This window comes from Bombina bombina, chromosome 3, assembly GCF_027579735.1.
Source record: "Bombina bombina isolate aBomBom1 chromosome 3, aBomBom1.pri, whole genome shotgun sequence".
NCBI lineage: Eukaryota > Metazoa > Chordata > Amphibia > Anura > Bombinatoridae > Bombina > Bombina bombina.
Window position 1 is genome coordinate 1223766248 of NC_069501.1, and position 7396 is coordinate 1223773643.

Sequence of the window (7396 nt, forward strand, 5' to 3'; positions counted from 1 at the left end):
TTTGCCCCTCCTGGTAGGAATGTATATCCCATACGTCACTAGCTCATGGACTCTTGCCAATTACATGAAAGAAATACAATTTTCTAACTTACAAAAAAAATAAACACTAAATTAATAAAAATAAAAAAAAACATTATCAAAAATAAAAACGAATTACTCCTAATCCTAATCTAATAGCCCTATCAAAATAAAACAGCCCCTCCAAAATAAAAAAACCCTAGCCTACACTAAACTGCCAATTGCCCTTAAAAGGGCTTTTTGTGGGGCATTGCCCCAAAGAAATCAGCTCTTTTACCTGTAAAAAAAATGCAAACACCCCCCAACAGTAAAACTCACCACCCAGCCAACGAACCCCCCAAATAAAAACCTATCTAAATAAAGCTAAGCTAACCATTGCCCTGAAAAGGGCATTTGGATGGGCATTGCCCTTAAAAGGGCATTTAGCTCTTTTACATTGCCCAAACCCTAAGCTAAAAAAAAACACCCAAAAAACCCTTAAAAAACCTAACACTAACCCCCGACGATCCACTTACAGTTTTCGAAGTCCGGACATCCATCCTCATCCAGCCAGCGAAGTCATAATCCAGGTGGCAAGAAGTCTTCATCCTGACGGCCTCTTCCATCTTCATCCAGCCTGCAAAGTCCTCATCCAGACGGCAATAAGTCTTCATCCAGACGTCATCTTCTATATTCATCCATCCAGTGCGGAACAGGTCCATCTTCAAGACATCCGGTGTGGAGCATTCTCTTCTTACGATGGTCGCTGTAGAATGAAGTTTCCCTTTAAGTGATGTCATCCAAGATGGCGTCCCTTACATTCCTATTGGCTGAAAGATTTCTATCAGCCAATAGGAATTAAAGGGGAAAAATACTATTGGCTGCTGCAATCAGCCAATAGGATTGAGCTTTCATCCTTTTGGCTGATCAAATCAGCCAATAGAATGAGAGCTCAATCCTATTAGCTGATTGGTTTGGGCAATGTAAAAGAGCTAAATGCCCTTTTAATGGCAAAGCCCATCCAAATGCCCTTTTCAGGGCAATGGTTAGCTTAGGTTTATTTAGATAGGTTTTTATTTGGGGGGTTGGTTGGGTGGTGCGTTTTACTGTTGGGGGGTGTTTGTATTTTTTTTTTTACAGGTAAAAGATCTGATTTCTTTTGAGCAATGCCCCACAAAAGGCCCTTTTAAGGGCCATTGGCAGTTAAGTGTAGGCTAGGGGTTTTTTTATTTGGGGGGGGGTGCTTTTTTATTTTGAAAGGGCTATTAGATTAGGAGTAATTCGTTTTTAATTTTGATAATGTGGTTTTCTATTTTTTGTAATTCAGTGTTTATTTTTTTTGTAATTTAGAAAATTGTATTTTAATACTTTAATTAATTCTATTTTATTGTAATGTTAGTTTGTAGTGTAAAACAGGTTAGGTTTTATTTTACAGGTAGCTTGGTATTTATTTTAGCTAGGTAGTTAGTAAATAACTATTTACTAACTAGTCTACCTAGTTAAAATAAATACAAACTTACCTGTGAAATAAAAATAAAACCTAAGATAGCTACAATATAACTATTAGTTATATTGTAGCTAGCTTAGGTTTTATTTTACAGGTAAATTTGTATTTAGTTTTAAACAGGAATCATTTAGGTAATAATTGTAACAAGGTTTATTTAGATTTATTTTAATTATATTTAAGTTAGGGGGTGTTAGGGTTAGGCTTAGGGTTACGTTAGGGTTAGGTTTAAGGGTTAATATATTTATATAGAGTTAGTAATGTGGGAGGTCAGAGGTTTAGGGGTTTATAGTTTATTATAGTATATTTCGTTGTGGGGGGCTTGCGGTTTAGTGGTTGATAGGTTTATTATAGCAGCGGTGTGGGCAGATGGCAGATTAGGGGTTAATCATTTTATTTTAGTGTTTGCAATGCGGGAGGGTGGCAGTTTAGGGGTTAATAGGTTTATTATAGTGGCGACGATGTCGGGGAGCGGCGGAATAAGGGTTCATAATTTTTTTTTAGTGGCGGTGATGTCTGGAGCAGCAAATTAGGGTTTAATAATTTTATTTTAGTGTTTGCAATGCGGGAGAGTCTCGGTTTAGGGGTTAATAGGTAGTTTATGGGTATTAGTGTACTTTTTAACACTTTAGTTATTAGTTTTATGCTACAGCTTTGTAACGTAAAACTCATAACTACTGACTTTAGATGGAGGTACGAATCCTGTGATTATAGAGTGTACCGCTCACTTTTTGGCCTCCCAGGCAAACTCGTAATACCGACGTTATGGAAGTCCCATTGAAATAGGACTTTTTAAAAAGTACGGTACTGACGTTGCTGGATGGCCAAAAAGGTGTGTGGTACACCTATATCTCTTCAAGACTCGTAATAGCGGCGTTAGGGAAAAAGCATCGTTATGTATCATAACGCTGCTTTTTCAGTCATAACGCCAAACTCGTAATCTGATTGTGCTGATTTTCAGACTCCTATACAAGCCCCAAAGTTTTAGATGTATACGGATGTCTACAGACTCCTCGTTGTGTAATGGGTCTTTTCATATGCAGGGAAGGGAGTGTTTGCTCTTCTTGCTTTCCTAGCCCCTTTCAATGGCCCAGTCTGAGAGTGCAGTCCCCTTCCATGTTTTGTATAGGTCTGAGGTGATTACATAAGCCTGTTCACCCTTCACTTGTTCCCAGTTTGCATTGCTTGGCTGGTTCAGGGACCCAGGTTTTGGGAGAGACCTTGACATGGTACCTGGGCTTGTCCCATTTGGCCAGATGCAGTAACTAACTCTACCATTTTTGCTTTTAATCTTATCTGAGAGCTTGTAAGTGAGTGCTGGACTTCTGTGTGTTGTATTAATATGTTTTGTAATTTTCCCTATGGGCCTTGCATCCAGACCTCTCTGGGGTTAACTGCCTGTGACTCTGGTGACAGCACAGTTTCCTGTGAGTGCTATTGAGCACCCAGGCCTGAGCATGTTGCAGGGTCATTGTATGTGTACCCAGTCCAGTCTGAGAGTGCAGTCCCCTTCCGTGTTTTGTATGAGTCATGGGCGATTACATAAGCCTGTGCACCCTTGGGAGGTTCCCAGTTTGTTTGAGAGCATGCATTGTTTGGCTATATTAGGGACCCAGGATGGGGAGGGACCTTGACATGGTTCCTGGGCTTGACCCATTTGGCCAGATGCGGTAACTTTTAAGCTTAGCTGAGAGCTTGTAAGCGAATGCTGTACTTTCTCTGTGTGTTGTATTAATTGAACTGCCTGGGGCTCTAGGGACTGTACAGCTACCTGTGAGTGCTATTGATGTGTACCCGGCCCAGTCTGAGAGTGCAGTCCATTTACATGTTTTGAATGTTTCATGGGAGATTACATGAACCTGTGTACCCTTGGGAGGTTCCCAGTTTGTTTGATTGAGAGCTTGCATTGTTGGGCTGTATTAGGAACTCAAGAATTTGGGAGAGACCTTGACGTGGTACCTAGGTTTATCACATTTGGCCAGATGTGGTAACTAACTCTTCCAGTTTTGCTTTTAATCTTAACTGAGTGCTTGCAAGTGAGTGCTGTGTTGTATTAATTTGTTCTGTAATTTTCCCTATGGACTTTGCACTCAGACTTCTTCCAGTGGTATTTTGGATTGCATCACTTTTTTAATAGAAGCAAAATGAGCATGCTAATAGCACTCCCTGTTCTTTCCATCACAAATATATGGTGTACTAAAAAGGTTTTGGACACATTTGGTTAAAATATTTAACCACCCACTTGTAATCCTCTTCTCTGTGTCCCACACTGCCATCTGGTATTTTCCTACTATTTTCTTCTTAAATATAGTGTTATTCCATGCTCTCTTTTAGCAGTTAAGGAGGTCTAAGTGGTGGGAAGTTAATAATGATACGGGTTTTAGTAGTTTATGGGTTTTGATGGGGTTATGAAGGTTTAGGTTTTACTTGCAATTAAGGGCTAGATTCCAAGTGGGGGGCTAATTGTTGCAAACAAGTGAAATGGGGTTTATCTTGGCTGTTTGCACGCATCAGTAGTAGCGCACATATTACTAGTTGAAAGTAAATGTGTTCGCTATTGAATTTAACATGCGTCTTATAGCGCATCTTCAGAGCTCTGGTTAACTGTGATGCTCAAATAATAAGTTACACAAAATACATCAAAATTAAATTAAAAAGTACAGTTACACTCATAATAACATAATGAATATAAACGATATAGGGGAATTCTAAAGCCAAACTTCTCCTAAACGGTACCTGTGTTACAGCTCTAGAAATACATATAAATAAAATTAAATTTAGAGAAGCGCTCATAATGCTAAAGACATCATGTTTATTTAAAACATATAATACTATAATATAATAAGAGTGCGCACCCTGTATTATTCACACTTATTAAAAATCTTAAAACTTAAACATATATAATAAGAGTCAATGGAAAAAGTTACTGGTCTTATGTTTGGTAGTCCCATTGTTACTTTCCAAAACAGACAGCTTGTTAAGACAAACAGCTTTGTTTCCTTTATGGAACACGTGTCCTCCACTGGCCAGTAATATGCCTGTAATCTTGTTACCTTTAAATTCAAAATGTAACGGATTTAGGGCAATTAATTGTATCTAAAATGTAAAAAGCATTATTTCAAATGGTGACAAAAAAAGGATTATTTCTATAAATGAACTCTTTATTCCTTGTTATTTATCAATTTTATAAAAATTATCCGTTTGTTCCTCCAGGCTGATGCTATTAATGATACCGTACAGGTACTTTTTTATAGGTGCACTAATTATCACCAGGATGCTCTCGCTACCCACTATGGCCCAAGTGTTTCTAGGATCTTTTCACTTGCCCTCCGATGACACAGTATTCTTAACTGCAAATTCCTCTCCAAACTCATGCAGCACGCTTATAGGATAACTGGAATCTGTGACGGCATTTGCAAATTCAGATGCCTGCTTTCAAATTCTCCCATATAATCCTCTTTTTTTATTCGTTCGTTTGGCTGCTCCTATTTTCACAAAACTTCCAAATGTCTCATAGTATATGAAATTAACTGATTTCAGCTCGTTGTGAGCCTTTTTCGATCTTGAACAAATAAAAAAAGAGGATTATATATATCAATCATATTCTCCTACATTACGCCGTTGTAATTTCTCTCCTATTTATCATTCCAAAATATGCCTAAAAATTATCAAATACGATAGCTAAATTCAGAGGCGTAACTAGAAACCGCAGGGCCCCGGTGCAAGAATCCATGAAAAAAAAAGTGCTGATGCTGGGGCCCCCCTTATGGGGGACCTTCCGGTGCCCGGTCGCGACCGCGACTGCTGCATCACTGATAGTTCCGCCCCTGGCTAAATTCTCGCACCTTACTGTCTCTCGCCTAGGCACACATTTGCACCAAATAAAGCATTAAAATGCCCTTTTCTGGTCATATTTTCAACAATACACCGTACTTCTCTCCAAAATATATATTTTTTATCATTATTTTGCGCCGGTGGAGAACCTAAACTTCTCCTACTAATATGACCACTAAAGTTCTCCCTTAACACAGAGGAGAACATTCAATTTACTCCATTTTTTGGGCACCCAAAGATGGGTTATTTCCTGATTTTGTCAGCTGTTTCTTTGGCAAGGGGCCGTGAAAGTTGTCCAGATGAAGAGATTTTGCCCTTACATAGACGCCAAAGAGTTCCCCGAGTGTTTCTATCCCGTTGTGGACTTCAGGCATTATCAGATTGGGAGATCAAAAAAAGATTTTGTATTAATAGGGAGAGCAAACACAATCTCTATGCTCTTATCCAGAATGATCTTGAGCCACAGACCAGAAGAACAAGGGCAATCTTAGGAATGCTAAAATTATTGGCAGTCTTGCATTTCCTGGCTACAGGTTCATTTCAGGCTGTGTCGAGTGCTGTGGTAGGCATGAGCCAGCCTTCATTTTGCTGACATTTGAGGACAGTTTTAAAAGCTATTCTAAAGCATCTCAATAAGTTTATCTATGTACCAAGGAAAGTCCATGAATGGCACCAAGTTAAGGCTGGTTTTTATCAAGTTGCAGGTATTCCAAATGTTCTTGGTGCAATAGATTGCACACACATTGCACTAAGAGCACCTGCTTTTTTTATTATTGTCATTCATAAAACCTGTAAGTTAACATTTTTAACCTGTAGTTACAGATACCCCCGTATTTAAAAAGGCCATCATTTTTTTTATTCATTCAAATTTTTCTTCTCTATATCAACCTATAGATTTCTAACAATACATAGAAATATTAAATTTAAATTTAATTTTGTGAGCCAAAAGTTTTTAGATATAGATATTTAAATATATGATTCATTGTATTGTTCGTTTTTATACATGTTATTAAAACAATATATAACATTTAATTTAATTGTTTTTTCATAGGTGACAGCGGGTATCCCTGTAGGCCCTGGCTCATGACATCTGTACCAATTCCTCATATACGCTCAGAAATAAAGTTTAATGAGTCTCACAGGTCAACAAGGAGGGCAATTGAGCGAACATTTGGTGTTCTAAAAATGAGATTCAGAGTTTTGGACTGTTCTGGCGGTGATCTCCAATATCCCCCTAAAAAATGTAACAATATAATTCTTGTGTCATACATAATGCACAATATTGCTACTTCTCAAGTAAATCTAGAGGAGGTGTGTCTGGAGGATGTCCCTGAAGATGTTTATGTCCCTCAAGAAATTATAAGACATAGATGTTTGGACATCATTTCAAAACATATAGAAACTTAAATTTCTATTTTCATATTTTGGGGGGTAGTTATCAAGCCGTCTACTTTTCTGGCCTCGCTGGCCCAATACGCCCGCCTAAGCTCGCCTCACATTGCTGCCGTGGACCTGAAAAAATACGCCTAAGTTATCAAATAAAGCTGTCAAAAAGCCGCGGGGCGATGAGCAGCGGACTGTGAGAGTTATCACTCATCCGATCTCGCTGCCCTTCGGCTTTTTCCCAGCTTTATTGCTAGCCTGTCACTAAGCACTCACACTAAACTACACTGTTCTACCCCCTATACCGGTGCCCCCGGAGCCTCCCGCAGCTCAATAAAGTCAGTAACCCCTAAACCGCCGCTCCTAGACCCTGCCGCAACTCTTATAAATGTATTAACCCCTAAACCGCCGCTCCCGGACACCGCTGCCACCTACAGTATACCTAGTAACCCCTATCCTGCCCCCCCTACACCGTCCCCCTCTATTATAACATTATTAACCCCTATCCTGCTGATCCCGCACCTCTCCACAACTAAATAGTTTAACCCCTAAACCTCCACTCCCTGAACCCGCCGCAACCTATTTTAAATTTATTAACCCCTATCCTGCCCCCCCCTACACCGTTGCCACCTATAATAAATTTATTAACCCCTAATCTGCCCCCCACTACACCGCCGC